The sequence below is a fragment of the Clarias gariepinus genome, chromosome 3, assembly GCF_024256425.1.
Source record: "Clarias gariepinus isolate MV-2021 ecotype Netherlands chromosome 3, CGAR_prim_01v2, whole genome shotgun sequence".
NCBI lineage: Eukaryota > Metazoa > Chordata > Actinopteri > Siluriformes > Clariidae > Clarias > Clarias gariepinus.
This window is the reverse complement of record NC_071102.1, coordinates 40723763-40741097: the sequence shown is the minus strand read 5'-3', so window position 1 is coordinate 40741097 and position 17335 is coordinate 40723763. Positions and strand designations below refer to the sequence as shown.

Genomic DNA, 17335 nt, shown 5'->3' with positions numbered 1-17335 from the left:
CATTTATCTTTTGTGCAACATAATATAAGAGGTGAGCTACTCATTCTGTTTATTATAAAATGTCCTCAGCTGCATTGTAATATTTAATTACTGGAACTATAGCCAAAATTTGTGTATGTAGACGTATTGGGGGTCTTTTTATTAAAAAATGCAACATTTAATTTTATTGTCAAAAGAACAAAATGAACTAAATGTAAATCTTAAATGTTTTAAAATATATTTTTTGTTCCATTAGATACTAAGCAACTCCAAAGTTGCAGACTTGAACGAACTTGTTGGAATCTACCACAAGAGAAGACTGATGTAGCTGGTGAGAAATAAACCTTTCCAGCCCTGTTCTTGTAGCCCTTACATACAAAAAGCAATAAAATTTTTCAGCGCATTTTTGACTGATTATTTTCACTGGAAGATTGTCACAATGCTGTGGACTTTGTGTAACTCCTGTATAAATCATACTTTAAGTCGAGCAGTGTGACACTTAACGTCTTTGTCAGGTTGGATGACATTTTGTTTCATTTAGTGTCTTGATTTGCCAGATTTTGCTGGCATCTGTTTTGTGTGAATTGTATCTCTATTACACCCTATGCTGCTAACTGAGGATTTTTGACATGCTTGATAAAAGTATAATATTTCTAATTGTTTCATGCATCTCATTTATATCTGACTTTAAACTTATTATGTTCTTATATATGGCTCATTTGCTTCTCCTTCAAATGCAGTTCTGTTTCTCATGTACATCTCAGATGTTTCTCAAAAGTATGTCTCGCTCTGTGTCTTAGTTATGTCTCTTTGTTTTTCCGAAGTAGAGTTTAGGAGAAATAGAAAAGTCAGAGTCGAGCTTGTAATGAGACAGCTCAATTCAGTCTCATGAGACAAGCAAAAGCTTATTCTGAGCAACAAAATTTTGTAATGGGGCTGGAACACATCTCAACCCGATAGAACACTTTTACGATGAATTAGAGCGTAAACTGCGAGCCAGGCTTTCTTATAGTGTAACTTTAGGAAGTGTGTATGTTTTGTTTTCATTAAAAATCTGTTCATAGCTACATTTCATGTTACAGAATACCTTTAAAAAAAGTTAGCACTTATGTGATAGCAAATATAAAAAGGTGTTCCTTGTTAACCTTAGGGCTTTACCCTTTACAGCACTAACTCTTCCTGAAAATCACTGAAAACCATGAAAGTGAAAGTCAACAGATCCAATACGACCCTAACGCTCCCAATCCTACAGTTTATACTTAAGTGCATACTCCTTACTTGTCTAAGTTTGGCATTGAAAACAACTGGAAGCAATTCATTTCCCTTGGACTTTGGTTACAATAAATGTTATGTATCAGGTTTAGAACAGATTTGAAAGGAGCCGACTGCCTCCACGACACACAAAAGGCTTCCCTTCTCATAGAGCAGGTTATTAGCTGATTAATTGATCACTACTGTGAGTTCTCATGGCCTCTGTGGTGAAGTTCCTTTATTTATCATTTATAGAAGCTTTGTAGGAAATTCTGTTGAAATACATGAAAATAATAGAAAACAGAAGTCTTAACAAAGTCAAGTTTATCACAACATTATTGGGAGATTTTTGAGATAATTACTAAATTGTTTTTGGACACAAAATTTCAATAAAGAAAAAAAAAATCAAGAACTATAGTAGGAAACCCTTTATCATTAAAGATACTGTACATTTTGGCATATAACATGTGTGGGGTGTAATATACTGTATACATTACGTACATACCCAACAGTGTGCCAAAATATACAGTACTGAAACTCGCGCATCTCAAACGCACATTTGCTGGGTGTGTATATAATGACATACAGTTTGCATATGTCACTGGAGCATAGCACCAGTCACGCGTGTTCTTGATAGTTAAAAGGAAGTTGTGTTGTGCATTTGTTGCTGGAAATAAGTCTCACGACTGGGGGGACAAAAGTATTCATATTTCAAGTATTATTTCCATTCATACAGAAGTGGTCTTGAAAGGGGACCGAGTTTAGGGAAAAGGTTGCAGAACAATTCCTTCCAATACCCGTCCAAACCCCCAATCTTACACTACCTAATGCTAAAGTGTGGGGAGTGTGTTCAACTGTAAAGATCCGCCAAGAACTGTTCCTACTTTACTCACGCAAATCGTCTCTTATGCAGAATCTGCAGCAACCTTTGTTCTGGGTATCTGAGTTGAAGTGTCCACACACACACACACACACGGGTATAAACAATAAAAGTTTTCCGAGTAGTTTTCCACACCGAGTCAAGGCTTGTCTTAAACATGGTCCTCACAATATTCATACTAAATATCACCGATGGTTCAGCCTAAAGCCACTTAAAAATGATCAGATCTAGATCCCTAAAAGGTTGCTTTGACTTGTCCCTCTGCAAGGGTTTAAATGCAGAACCCTTGAGAAGGCCAAGATTTCTCAAAGGAGAAGGAATGTTAGCAACAGAGGTTTCTCAAGAGTTTTGAGACAGGTCACACTTCATGTTGAAATGTGGTGTGATTGAGAAAGTAACACGTGTTTGACAACAAATAGCTTTGGATGGTTAAGGTTTCTAGGTTCTACTTAAACATTTTGTTAAACAGAAAAAAAATCTTAAAAACAGGTTCCTTGAATAACCGTTGGATGGTTTTGGGTGCACGGTTGTTTCTTTTTTGGTGCAGCATGGTTGCACTGGTCATAGTGGTTAGCACTGGTCTTGCACCTCTAGGGTTGAGGGTTCAAGTTTCACTTCGGCTTTATAAGCGTAGAGTTTTATGTTCTCCCTGTGCTTTGTGGGTTTCTCTTAGTTTCCTCCCATTGTCCAAAGGCGTGCAGAGTAAGCTAATTGGCGTTTCAAAATTGTCTGTAGAGTTTGCGCTTGTGTGCTTGTGTCGATGTTGGGAAAGAACAAGAGAAGGCACCTGATGTGGCGGGGCAAGCAGAAATGAGTCAGCATTGGAAACAGACTGAGGCCTGGTACAGACTGCGTGCCCTTGTCTAGCATCCTGATCACCAACGTCCAGTCTCTGGAGTACAAGCTTGACGATCTTAAGGCCAGGGTTAAGTACCAGAGAGACATTCAAGACTGCAATCTGCTCCGTTTTAATGACACATGCTTAAACCCAGCTGTACCGGACCACACCATCCAGTTGGCCGAGTTTACCACAAAGACAAAACAATGGACTTGAGGAAGTCAAGCAGAGGCAATGTGCATCTGAGGGTGAACAACACTTGGTGTCTTTTTCGCACACTCCTGCACACCCAACCTGGATTGCCTAATCATCCTACGTTGCCTTTCTACCTTCCACAGAAACTGACCCAGGGGTCCGTTCCTCGTACGTCGCTTGAGACATCCGAGATGAACTGACACATCTAAGATGAAATCATCGTGCTAATTACAATCTGGCTAAGTTGGTTCTTCGAGCTCACCTGTTGTTGATGGTTAGTGTAGCTGGATTGAGTTGTCTAGGATTATTTCGCGTTCGTGCGATATGAATCGACAGTAGAAACACTGATCACAAGCCCTCCGATTGGTTGATGAAATGGAAAAAGACCGGCTCAATTTTTTTTGTAACACGTGTTATGCGCTGAAATGCCCCCCTGCCATGGATTGCCCCCCCCCCCTACATAATCGCTATCAAATATTATATTGGAACAAATTTATACGGTAATGGCTTACAAATTACATGAGACAGTAAAATAAAATAAGCAATATGAAAATAAGTATGTTGTATATGAAAAAATAGATATTAATATTTATTTCAAATACAACATGTATACTTTTATATTGTTTATTTTATAATAAAATTAGTTTCCTCCAATTTTTCATTATAAAAAATAAAAATAATTATTATATATAAATATTTATTTGCATATTTATGACAAACCCCTGAAAAATAAATGTGTTACAAAATAAACATTATACAAGAATTTGTATTAATGGTCTTGACAGCTGTCTCGTGCCAAGGCTTTATTAATATCATATTTGATATTAATAAACCTATGAATTTAAGCTCTAATATAATTCTTGATAGCGATTATGTGTATCTATGCAAGATACTTTTCCCACTTGAGTCAGTACGCGTCAGTCGTGCTCTTTAACCAATCAGATGTGACCTCGCCATTTCAACCAATCATAACCCGCCAGTAGGGCAGCCTAAATCCTGTTTACATGAAAGCTTACGGACATGTTGCCATGACAGCAAATGCGAGAAGCGCATCGAAGAACGAAACAATCCAAGATCAGGACAAATCCACAACAATCAAATCCAGCTAACTGAGTTAGCGACGTACGAAGAACGAACCCCTGGTCATTGTCACCCCAGTTTCTTTTCCACCTTGGACAGACACAGACACTGCCTTATGTGAGTGTATGATGCTCTATATGAGGCTCTCGCTCAACAACACACTCGACCGTGAAGAGCAGTGGGGACTGCAGAAGTGACAACGTCAAATGTGCAACGCCAAACTTTTATTGACAACCAGAGGCAACAGGATCCTGGACTATTGCAGCACTCCACTCAAAGATAGCTACAACAGTACTACGACAGGTGTCTACAGAAGGCCGTCATCTTCCTTACGCCGAAATATTCCCAAAGGTTGGAACAGGATGCTATCGCTCAGAGGGCACTTGCATGCTGAACGAACCACTGCGTTGTGGTTCTGACTGGTTTAACCTGTGGCCATCTCGCAGGATGCCTTGGATGGGTAAAAACCCCCAAGAAACCTTCCCAACCAAAAGCCATGTGTGGATGGTTACAGAGATCTTGTACTGCTGCCTACAATGTCAGACTTGCTACCAGGAACATTGGGGAATACAAGCCTTTACCTGACAAGGTGCAAAGAAGCATTGAGAGAGGAAACTAGAGCCACGGTTCCAACAGAGTGTCTTTAGGAGTGTTAGGGAGTAAAACACCAACCTTGAGAATGATGAATGCGACACTTCTCTGGCAGATGAGCTGAAGACCTTTTTACCTTCACTTGAAAGTGTCTCCAACACAGTGATAAAAGTTCAGCTTTCATCATTTCGGAGCACAATACAGTATGAGAACAGCCTTCAGGAAATTTAACCCTTAGAGGCTGTGCTCTCCAGCCAGCACAGGTGTTTACAAAGATAACCTCTTTTAAGCACAATCAGTAATCCCTCCCTGCTTCAATCCTTCTGTCCCAAAGAAACCCTAACCTGCCTGCTTAGTGTCACCCTGTAGTCCTGACCCCAGTTGTAATGAAGTGCTTTTAAAGGCTGGTCAGAAACTTCATTACCTCATTCGTCTACCTGATTCACAAGACCCATTACAGTTCGCATCCCCTCAACCGAGGATTCCGTCATGCACCACCTGAACGCTGTGTCGCCTCCGTTTTAGCATTTAACAATCTAATTACCTCAATGCTCTGGGAAGACCTGGGACATATGTTGTGTTATGGTAATGACCCCAAGAAGAACAATCACAAAGAATGCACTAACTTACGACGAATAAGGTTTGACAATAAATAAAATAATTTTTTTTTTTTTTTAAATGTCAGCGTGCGTCTGTTGCAGTGCAAAGTTTGATTAGGTTTATTAGAGGGTTTAGCTCACTGCATAGTCAGGAAGCATCCGTTCTCTATTTAGCCGTCTCTCTCTCTCTCCCTCTCTTTTTTAATGGTTACAGTCTGTTGCCTTTTACGCAGTATTGTAAGTATTAATGACTTTAATTATTTATTTATTTTTTCCCTTTGTGAAACTTTCTGTAGAAATTTTTAGTTTCTCTCTCTCTCTCTCTCTCACACACACACACTCACACACACCTGCTACGTAGCAAGGTCCCTGGTGTCAAATGTTCAATATTAACTGTCAAAATTCGTACGCAGTTCTTGTAACATATAGGGCTAAAAAAAATTTTTTTAACTAAAAACATACAGCAGCAAACTTGAACTTGAAGAGTTTCACCGAATCCAAATCATATTCTGATGTACACTGAAACGAACTCAAGTTAATTAAAAAATTGGAAGGCATGATTTCACTAATTAGAGGAAAATATTATAGAATAATTAATGGTATAGAATTATAGACTATTAGATTTGGCATTAAGAAAAATTTCATTGCTTTTACTGCAAAAGAGTACAAATACGCGTAAAAATAAAATGCTAAATATTTCATGTAGGTCATACTTTATTATAGATAGACTGACTTTTGATTAGAGAAAGAAAACACACACACGGACACGCGCACACACACACACACACACACACACACCAAATCAGACCTGACAAGTCTGACTTTAAATAAATAATTTAGCATTACCAGTCTAACCCTGCTGCACTGTGCGCACTTTCCACATCTCACTCTAGAACGGTTCTTACATTTTTAACAAAAGTAAAATTCCTTGTTTCTTTTTTTTTTTAAGCAAAGCCACAATTTTTACTTCGCACAAGTGAAAACTTCATCACTTACTGACAGTTTCCTATATACCATATATAATCAGTGTGTGTGTGTATATATATATATATATATATATATATATATATATATACACACACACATGCATACATGCATAAATCGCCACACACACACACAAAAAAATTACAATTATATATATATGTTATACATGTTTACGTTTACATCCTGGACCATTGCACAAAGACACTTTAAGAACTTTTGCAAAAAGACACTTTGTTCTATGCATATTTGCACACAATCTTTCTTCCAAAATATAAAAATTTCTCAATTTCTTGTACAGTACAGTATATTTCTATTTTTATGTACAGCATATGTACATGCATGTTATTCACAAGTTCTGACGCGTGTCTTTTGTTACACAGTGTCACTCACGACTTCAGACGTTTCGTTGTTTTCTTTGTCTCTTGTTTATTTCCAACATCAAAGTACAACGGTTGTTACAGTTTCTTGCATAAATCCACTGTAGTCACGACGAGTCGCTTGCTGTGTTCTGTAGCTTCGATAGATTACAGTTACAACAACTTATTTAGTTAGTCAACTTACTGTCCCACGGTCAAAAGCTTGTGTTCTCCACACCTTTCTGTATCCTTCCGTGTCTTAACAACAACTAACAACTAACGTGCGTGATAGACATGCAACTACAGGATGATGTCACAGAACAACTCATGAAATGATGTCACAATACAAATTATAAGTATGATACTTAATGCTTAACTAATAAACTGAAATAAGCTAAACATAACAACAAATCACAAGAATGAAATATGGCCCTTACAGCATATTTCTATTTTAAGTTCTATTTTTCCTAGTTCAATTTAATTTTTCTATTTAATTTTTCTATCGTATTTCTTTTATTCATATTTATTTCCTATTATAAGCTTTAATTCTCTTTATAAGGTCACTGGCAGTCATATAAGCATTTCACTACATTTCGACTGTGTATGTGACAAATAAAATTTGAATTTGTTTTCAGTTTGACTGACTGTTGATCGCCTGAGCAGTCACAGATAAACGATTCTTTACCAAAAGCTGCCAAGTGGTGCATCAGAAACACATTTTTTACGCCTTACACATTAAAAGCCTCTAATCGGCCGTACTGTACACACACTTACTCCAGTATCAAAACACTGCAAGCGCTCATTAGTCCAAAAGTATACAGTATGTGTTAGAATCCTCAAAAACTCAACTTGAAAGTAAGCATGCGGGTTGAGAATTTGAGGCGTTTTTTATTCTGTGTGGTAGAAGTAAATTATTATTAAGTTTAAAAACAATAATAAATTTTTGCAAAATTTATTTTTTGAGATAAATGTTAAACTATTGTATTGTTTAAACGATGTGCTTGTTTTTTTTGTGTGAAAAAAGCGAATGTTACGGTATGCGCAACAGGCTACATTTAATTTCTCATAAATCTTTTCTGGGGAAATTTAACATCACAAGTGGGATATTTATTAAATTGTGATGCTTATAGAATATATATTGCAATTTAAAAAAAAAGGGGGGAACCTGGGTATCGTGATAATATCGTGGAGGTGATTCCATTCCTAATAAATACACATACACACCGGGGCCCAAAAAATTTATACACCTGCGCGCGCACACACACACACACACACACACACACACACACACACCTTAATACTATTTTATAATATGTTTCAGTTCAGCCATCACTTCTTTGTAGTTATCACACTGGAATAAATTTTTTAAAAATGAACAATTGACTTGACTGGAACCAGGGAAAAAAAAAGAAAAAAGAGAAGGAGAGAGAAAAAAAAATAATACACTGAAACGTCATAAAAAGCATTTTCATTGTGCCCAAAAACCACAATCTGGCAAATAAGGCTCACGGTTCAATAGACAAATGTAACTGAAGCGATTCCGTCGATAACTTGAGAGGTTGCGGTCTGAAAGCGTCGTCCACCGGGAACGCCAATTTTCCCTTCAAATGTGCAAAAAACCTTTGAGTGAAGCATGGAGACAAGTACAGTCATTACATTGGCTTCATGGATATAAAGAACAATACGAAGACAGACAAAACACTGTCCTCCTCCCCTCTACCCGAAAACAACAAAACAATTAAACCTGTCCGAGGACGATGTGGAATTGCGCAGACAGGACATTCTGGATTTTCTGGAAAACCGATGACATGCGGGATAAAGCAAACAGATTGAAACTGACTTGTTCTGCGGGTGATCAGACTGTTAAAGGAAGAAAGAAATTGTAAACACAAACTCTGCTTGGTGTTGGGCTGCATCTTGTAACCCTGATGTTGATTACTTTCCAGCAGACCAGCACTGAGCCACGTTCCCACTACGTCTGCCGGAATTTTTGGTGAACGCTGTAAGAGCTTGTGCAACTTGGTGGGAACGCAGTAGAAACCAGCAAGAATGGAATCTCCATTCTGAAATGAACACGAGTTATTAAATGTAGCCCGAAGAATCATAAGTTAAGGTTAACTGAGGTTCAATGTCTATTTTTTCATATTTTACCTCATCTACATGTCTTTTCTAAATATTTTTAATTGATTTTATATGCAAAAAATATGATTAAAGTGTTGGAAACTGGTAATATCGGTAATATCTTTGGTTGGCTGGAACGGATTATCTGGATTTACATTATTTGCTATTGGAAAATACGTTTCACAATACGAAATGTCACCCTAAGAACTCGACTCTGGAACGGATTAGATCTGTACGCTGAGGTGCCGCTGTCCTAAGAACAGGGAGGCAACAGTTTGTCAATAATTTGATTAAACCGGACACCATCAGCAGGGATTTAAAATGCTCGGAAACGCGTCATTAATGGAGAATTACAGAATTATAAGCGGAGTTTCAAACTTGATTACGACATTCAGCTAAGACGTGGCTGGCTTAACATCTTCCTATGATCAATAGCTGGTTTCTCAGGGAATTCATCACCAGATCGTAGTAAACATCTCTCTGAACGGAGCTGACTGAAGCCAGGACTATGCAGAGAGAGAGAGAGAGAGAGAGAGAGAGAGAGAGAAGCTTTCAGGCCTGGAAACGACTCAACCCCCTCGGGCCAGCTCACTCGCGGCTTAATCAAATCAAGAGCTTTTAAAATATCGACATTAAAAATGACGTTCAGCTCATAGCGCCAAAGCGCCAGGTCAATGCATGCAGCTAAAGCCGCAAGACAAGACCGAAAGACAGCCGTGAGCTTTGTGCATTGTATTTACACGGACGTTTTTTTGCATTTTCAGAGTTTAGGATCCTCATGACAGAACAACAACTTGTGTTTGTTTCAGACTTTCCCCCCCCCCATTATAATTTCAGTAACACTTTAATTCCGCTGCCCAGGAGAACATACACTGCCAACACACTCACCCACACACTCATACACACACCTTCTATTCATCTCTCCTGCCCTTTGAAACATCGCTGCTTATAGTACATAAAGAGCTCTGCTGTTCCTCTGTGTATTGAAAAATAACACACTGGTACATTTTCATCCCAAAAAAGCCAATCTCCAGGCTGTCCATAGAATGATGTTTAAATTGTTTCGTTTCCATTAGCTAGAACACGGAAGATGACATACACACAGGGGGTGTTCAAGTCAAGACAGGACTTTTGACTGCACAAAATAACAGAACACAGTTATGAGAATAAAAACTCTTTTTATTTCTCTATATAACCTCCTGCTACAGTACGCTAATGCACTTATCCCAGTGTTAATGCTTGGATACCATCACACTGCCTGCTTCAAGTCTAAAACCCTGGCTTCCCAGGAACCCCCTTTAATGGCCCAAACATCTGGAGCTGTACAGGGGATGTGGCAATAACTCCCAGCTGAATTCCTGGAATGTGCAAGTGGTGTTGGTGAACGATTGTGTGTACAGTTCCCACAGGCAGATGCGTCTCTTTCACAAGTTGGTGACAAGTTATCCGTCGAATTTCAAGGATCAGGACATATGGACGTACAGCCTTCTTTAAAACGTTTGCGCCATGCAAATGCATCACTCATTACCGAACTGTGTTTGAAGTCTTCAGTTAATGTCGATCGGTTTTATACCTTCATCATTTACACCAAAATAGATAGGTTCTATAAATGTATATACATATTATGTATTTTGATTTTCTTCCCCCTATACTATCACTGACCTTGAGTTTGTTTGGTTTATTTATACCACAAACTTTCTCGTTTTTAGGTCCAAATGTGCCGTTTCAGTGTCTATGTAAACGTGCTAGTGCTTAGTCCCACCCCAATGATCAGACCAAGAGGAGCCGAACATCGAGCCATGGGAGGGGATCATCTTATATGAGGTCACATTAGGGGGGGAAATCAAATTAGCTTTTTTTAAACCTTTGTCAATAAAAAAAAGAAAAAGGACAAAAAGTTGGTAATGTTGAGACACAATAGAGACGTACATGTTTAAAAATGCCAGACAAAAAGTAAGTGGAGAATACGTCCCCTTTAAGCCTATCGTAAGAACTAAGACTGTTAATCTGAAATAATTACAATATTCCTTTATATTCTTTTTATAGATCTCCAAGTCTTCAAGGCGGATGCGTTTTTGTTTCCTGCAGCTGGATAATAAGACATGTTCCATGGAAGTTCCATTAGCACTTGCCATATATGTACCTCCCTCGAATGAACAGCTTTACCATAATATCCAACTGTTCCTGAAGATAACGAAGAGATATGCTTCCTGGTATCAGGATCATGCTTCTCCCCCCCTCCCCCTTCAAATGTCATTTCATTTCATCACAGCAGCCGAGTCAGGAGCACTTTTCCACGAGCTTCTGTTTTTGTGGATTGACATTTTCACACTGAAACAAGATTTTAAACAGGATTTGCACCTGCTATTAACATGCCTTTGTATTGAGAATCGTATTCCAGCTAACTTTCACACCGTAACTATAAAATAAAACTGAATTTAAATTCAGGTGCCTCATTTACAAAACATTCACTTCAGGTTGGAGCTTACATTGCATGGATTTGGTTTTACAGACTAAATGCAAATCAGCAGTTTAAGGGGGAAAAAAAACAACAACGTGATGTAACTTAAGCATGTGAATGAAAAGTTTTTTTTTTTTTAGAAAACAATTATTCGTCTGCACACGACTTACACATAGACTTACAAAGAAGGATAACCTTACATAAACATTGTGATCTACTTTTTATTTTTGTCAGCATGAACCCAAATACACCTAAACCGAGCAAATTAAAAGCGCAGGATAATCCGGCAGCTGTGAAAAGGCCAAAATGTCTGCCGTGAAGGACTAGTTTAGGAAACTAGCTTTATGCAACGTATCTCAGATCCAGTCCAGGTGAAGAGCCGAATCAGGTGTGTTGCAGGACAAAACCCAAATGGAAATGTTGTTAAGTATTAGTTTACACCAGTATAGTACATTATTTTAACAAGTGTCACTATAGCGAAAAATACATCCAGCAAAAGCAAAAATACTCTTGTGTATATATCATTAGCATACACAGCTATAGAGGAAAACAGGAAGTTTAGCACTGAGACGTTGCGAATGATGAAGAGCCCTGAGAGGAACACATGTCTCCAGATGAGATAATCTGCTCAGGCAAGACTGACAGCAGGGCATGTCTTGTGTTTTTTTTTTTGCATGTGCAAATCTTTCGAGTGTCCGTGCCAGCCTGTGCGCACGTCCACAAGTAACAAGCAGAAGTGTGTGTGTGACACTACAACCCAACTCATACTCAAATGCCTGCGTTTAAACTCCCTCATTTCGTGCAGGTTTGGATTAAAACCACCAGTTGACGGATGAATAAACAACTCTCTGGCGTCTGAATTGACCGCCTACGTCCTGAAGATTATTTGGTTGAAAGTGGTCATATGCAAGTCAACATCAGAAAAAAATCAGAAGTTGAACACGACCCAGAATTCTTTTATTCATGATGCTTTTCATGCTCAAGCCACAACACTGTTCAGCGGATATGGTCATCGCACATCCGACTTGATGTCAGCGGGGGATCTGGATCTTCACCTTAATGGCAAGTTATAGTCAAGGTAGGAGGCAAACAGAGGAAACCAGAGGAACTGTGACGCACAAGACCAACACTGTGGGTCAAACCCTGGACCCTGGAGGTATGACGTTACTTAATGCACCACCAAACATCTAGCGTGCAACCTTAACCTGAAACTGTAAACAGTACGAATGACTTCATGAACACATGATGAGAAGCTGTAACGTCCACACCTGCCTCTCGCTGAAGATGCATCTCTGACCAGGTCTTGTGGTTAAGTGACTAAATCAATCAGGCTTGCCACAGTCTCATTAGATATACAGTGATTTTCAAATAAATTATTTCAATATTTAAAAAAAAAAAAAACCTGACCAATGGTTGGCTTAAGCTGCTGATCAAACCATCACTGTGCATTTGTATACAGAATGTAAAGATCAAAGACGAAGATCAAAGCGTCTGGATCACGTTCCAAAATGTAGCGACTGTAAACTGTATACATTGTAGCAGCACGCGCGCACACACACGAGCACTGCGTGTAGGTGTTTTCTTTTGATCCAGATCACCTTTAATGCTCGCGCGATGCGATACAGCGGCAGGTTCAGTAACGCCGCGCTGCTCGCTGTAAGGCCAAAGCGCAAAAACACACACGCGCGCGCACAGGCACACACACACAGCGCTCTCAACGCACAACCTGCTCTGCGTCTCTCTTACCTTTCTGTCCTGAAGATTAATCCACTACGATCTGTCGCCTCGTGTCGCTGCGAAACCGAACATTAGGTCTCCTCGATCAGCCCGAGCCGTGCTACTGCGCGTGTGTGTGTGTGTGTGTGTGAGAGAGAGAGTGTGTGTGTGTGTCTGGTTCAACGTTCAACATCAGAGGGAAGTAAGGGAGCGTGTCGATTTTCGTAGTCAGGGGCAGGACGGAGGACGAGCAGTAAGGGATCGGGGCGATTTTCTCAACCGTGGGGAAGTGCACTGAGGGATGTGTGTCAGAATACTATACTATACTATACTATACTATACTATGTGTGTTAAAATAGTATACTATACTGTACTGTACTATACTGTACTGTACCATACTATACTGAAATATGCTATACTATAAAATACTATACTATATGTGTGTCAGAATAGTATACTATACTATACTATACTATATGTGTGTTAAAATAGTATACTATACTGTACTATACTGTACCATACTATACTGAAATATACTATACTATAAAATACTATACTATATGTGTGTCAGAATAGTATAGTATAGTATAATATAGTACAGAATAGTATTAGTATAGTATTACTATAGTATAGTATACTATACTATTCTATATGTGTTTTAGAATAGTATACTATACTGTACTATACTGTACTGTCCTATGCTGTACTATACTATACTGTACTATACTATACTGTACTATACAGTTGTTGTTGTTTTTTTTTACCATATGAAAATGAAAAATATGAAAAAGCACCTCCTGCTTGGTGTGTTTCTTTTGTATACTATATTATACTATACTGTACTGTAATAAACTATACTGTAATATTCTATAGTGAAGTATTCTGTATCATATTATAATATACTGTAGTACGCTATAGTAAAGTATTTTGTATCATATTATAATATACTGTAGTACGCTATAGTAAAGTATTCTGCATCATGTTATAATGTACTATCCTATCCTATACTATACTATAATAAACTGAAGTATACCTTATCATGCTATAGCATACTTTAATATACTATCCTGGAGTGTATTGTACTATAATATATAATAGTACTATACTGTAATATACTGTACTGTACGGCAGTGAAGTATATTGTGTTATGCTTTCCGATGCAGTGGTATAAAGGGGTAATAAATAAAGGGGTTGTACCTAGACCATGGAGGTGAAAGGCAACAATACCAATCACTAAGCTACTTAGCCGCCATACTACACTACACTACAGTACACTACACTGCACTATACTATACTATACTATACTATACTATACTATACTATACTATATGCAATATTGTTTTCTAAAAATGAGCCTTTTTTTATCATACAAAAAAAGCTCTGTAGTGTGTGAATGAGCGTGGGTATGTGTGTGTGTGCCCTGTGACAGATTGACACACTGTCCAGGGTATACCCTGCTTAAAGTTTGCTGGGATAGACTTCAGGCACATCGAATGAATAAATGAATGAATGAATGAATGAATATTAAAATAGTTGTTGATAAATTAAAAGTAATAATATGATAATATTTATTAGGTGATATTTAAAAATTTTAAAACGCATGATGGAACTCGCTCTTATAAACAATCCCTGCCTAAATGGTGTAATTCGGTTTTCATCTTAAAGTTGATTATTATATTGTTTTATTCTTCTTTTTTTTATTAATAATAATAATCATAATAATAATAATAATAATAATGCTATATAATCATATAATATGTTTATATAATTATATATTAACTTATATTATATTTTATTATATATATATAGTATTTTTTATAAGATTATATAATTGTTAAATCTATTATATTTGGGGTTTGGGGTTTTAGTATATATACATATGTACTAAACCTGTACTATACGTTCCTCAGAACATACTGATAAATCATGATGAGCCCTAACCAGGAGAAAGAAAAAAATAAGATCGCACACATGGCGATGTTCTTGTGTTTGTCGCCATCTGCTGTCTATTTGCAAAACTGCATGCTAAATCTAACCACGTGCTTTTTAATTAAAACGCGGGTAACACGTTCGGTCTAATTGTGGCAGCAAACCGTTAGTGCTATTAGTTTTATTTAAATAAAACTGTAATATTCAGGTCTATGGAGCGCTTTAATGTGCATGTGTGTGTAAAATGGGGAATAAAACCACAGCTGGACTGTTCTGTTTTATTAAATGTTAGCTTCTTTTACCAACATATGATAAAGAGACGTTAAAAAAAGGGAAATCACATTGTGTGTGTGTGTGTGTGTGAGAGAGAGATGTGTTGTGATGAATGCATTTCTCAAACCTAACAGTTTCATTGCTGAGGTACTGATTCTACTGTAGAATCTGATATTATGATGTATCAGTGTAATGTAGTGTTAATGCAGTTAATGGGAATGTTGCTGTAACTGTATTCAAAAAAAGTCTGAAATCAAAGTATTTTTTTTATGTCTTTTTCTACTTTGCTGTTCAATGGCGGTTGGAATCCAGTAGGTTACATTACCTACATTACCACCAACTGTACAGTCGGTCTCAGTGTCCTCGTCTTCACGGCCTATAAAAGCTGATTTTCCAGTCAAGTCTTAAACCAAAAAAAAAATCTAATACATCCTTTCCTGATCTCGTCAGGACTTTTTTGTTTTGTATCTTGTACTTTTCATCTGCTTTATCTGTCACTTCCACACACTCTTTCTTCTTGACATGTTCTCTGCGTCCTCAGTTAGAGTTCTGTAAGCTGCATCATTGCCCCCTACAGTATAGATCTTTCTCTCTCTTTCTTTCTCTCTCTTTCTCTCTCTCTCTCTTTCTCTCCTTTCTTCGCTTCCATGTCCTTTAAAAACCAACTATCCAGTCCAACGTTCTTAAAAAACAACATTGAACTCTTCCTTCCCTGATCAGTAACTCCCCGTTCTAACAGACTTTAAACATTGCCTTCTACTCTTCCTCATTCTTTGAGAGAGAGACGCATTCGACTGTTTAACTTGCTGATGTGAACTGTCTGTGGTAAATGTAGCACAACTGTACAAACAGGAACAATGGTCACAAGCTAACGTAAGTCCTGAAAAGTAGCGTATGTCAAAGTTAGCTGGGAAAAGACAGAGTTGAATACATTTCTCTGATAGAGCTAAGGCAAAACTGCTCCAATATATATATATACATAAACATTATATATATTATATGGAAACATGTTATGTGTTAGTATTATTTGACACCATATTAACCCCACTAATGCACCTTAAATTGTAAACAGTGTATCTCTATCTATCTATCTATCTATCTATCTATCTATCTATCTATCTATCTATCTATCTATCTATCTATCTATCTTAAAACGTATGCAGGTGTATATAGTGACTAAACAATTTAAGGGCTTTTGCAGTCTACAGTATGATTAAACCTCAGATCAGAAACATAACAGTTGTTTAACTGTTGTTAACAGTTGTTTAAAAGTCCCTCCTTCTTGTTTAAAGCCCAGAGGTGACTCAGATTTTGCCGCTGCTGCTCCAGGATATGGATTCACCTCCCAGCTCACTATAAGTCCAATCTCAATATTGACAGTTTTAAATCAAACCGAAATACCTATTTATTTATTTTGTTTGAGTCCCAGATTGCACAAGGTTTAAAAAAAAAAAAAAAAAAAAATTAAGTACACTTATTTACTTGTTTAATATTTTATTTTAAAGAAGCTTTTTTTTAGCTATTATTTTTTATTTCTAGTATTCATTCTTATGTTTCGCTTCTCATTTTATTTTGTTTTATCCCATTGCAATCTAATACTATGCTCAGGGACATAAGGGATGTTCAAGTCAAACTTTTAATTGTGCAGAATAACAGAACTCAAGTTTTGAGAGTTCAAACTTCCTTTATTTCTCTATATAATCCCCTGCTAGTGCTTGGATACCATCAACATTAAAGGTTTTCTCAGTACACCGGAGTCATGATGGGACTGCCTACCTGCTTCACGTCTGAAAAACTGGCCTCCCAGGAACTCCTAAAACGACCCAAATATACAGTATGGCAATAAGAAATAAGAAGCGGAGTGAGGTCAGGACTGTACAGGGGATGTGGCAATAACTCCCAGCTAAGTTCCTGTAATGTGCAACTTGTGTGGGTGAATGATTGTGTGTACAGTTCAGTTTTCTCTTTCGCAAGTTGGTGACAAGTTATTCATTAATCTTTAAGGATCAGGTGTTTCATTCTCACAGAAATGCTCACGGGAACGACTGCAGTGGGCTCCGAGTCACCTTGGCTGAGATCGTA

At 37.6% G+C, this 17335-nt stretch overlaps 1 protein-coding gene across 1 annotated transcript in view; it reads right to left on the bottom strand.

Annotated features, from left to right (window-relative positions):
* mgat5 (alpha-1,6-mannosylglycoprotein 6-beta-N-acetylglucosaminyltransferase) overlaps positions 1-13223 on the bottom strand; it is a 98369-nt gene extending 85146 nt beyond the window's left edge. Inside the window, exon 1 of the mRNA XM_053491362.1 lies at positions 13082-13223. The gene's annotated coding sequence lies outside the window, so the exon portion shown is untranslated. The remainder of the gene's footprint in view (positions 1-13081) is intronic.
* Between the last annotated feature and the right edge of the window lie 4112 nt (positions 13224-17335).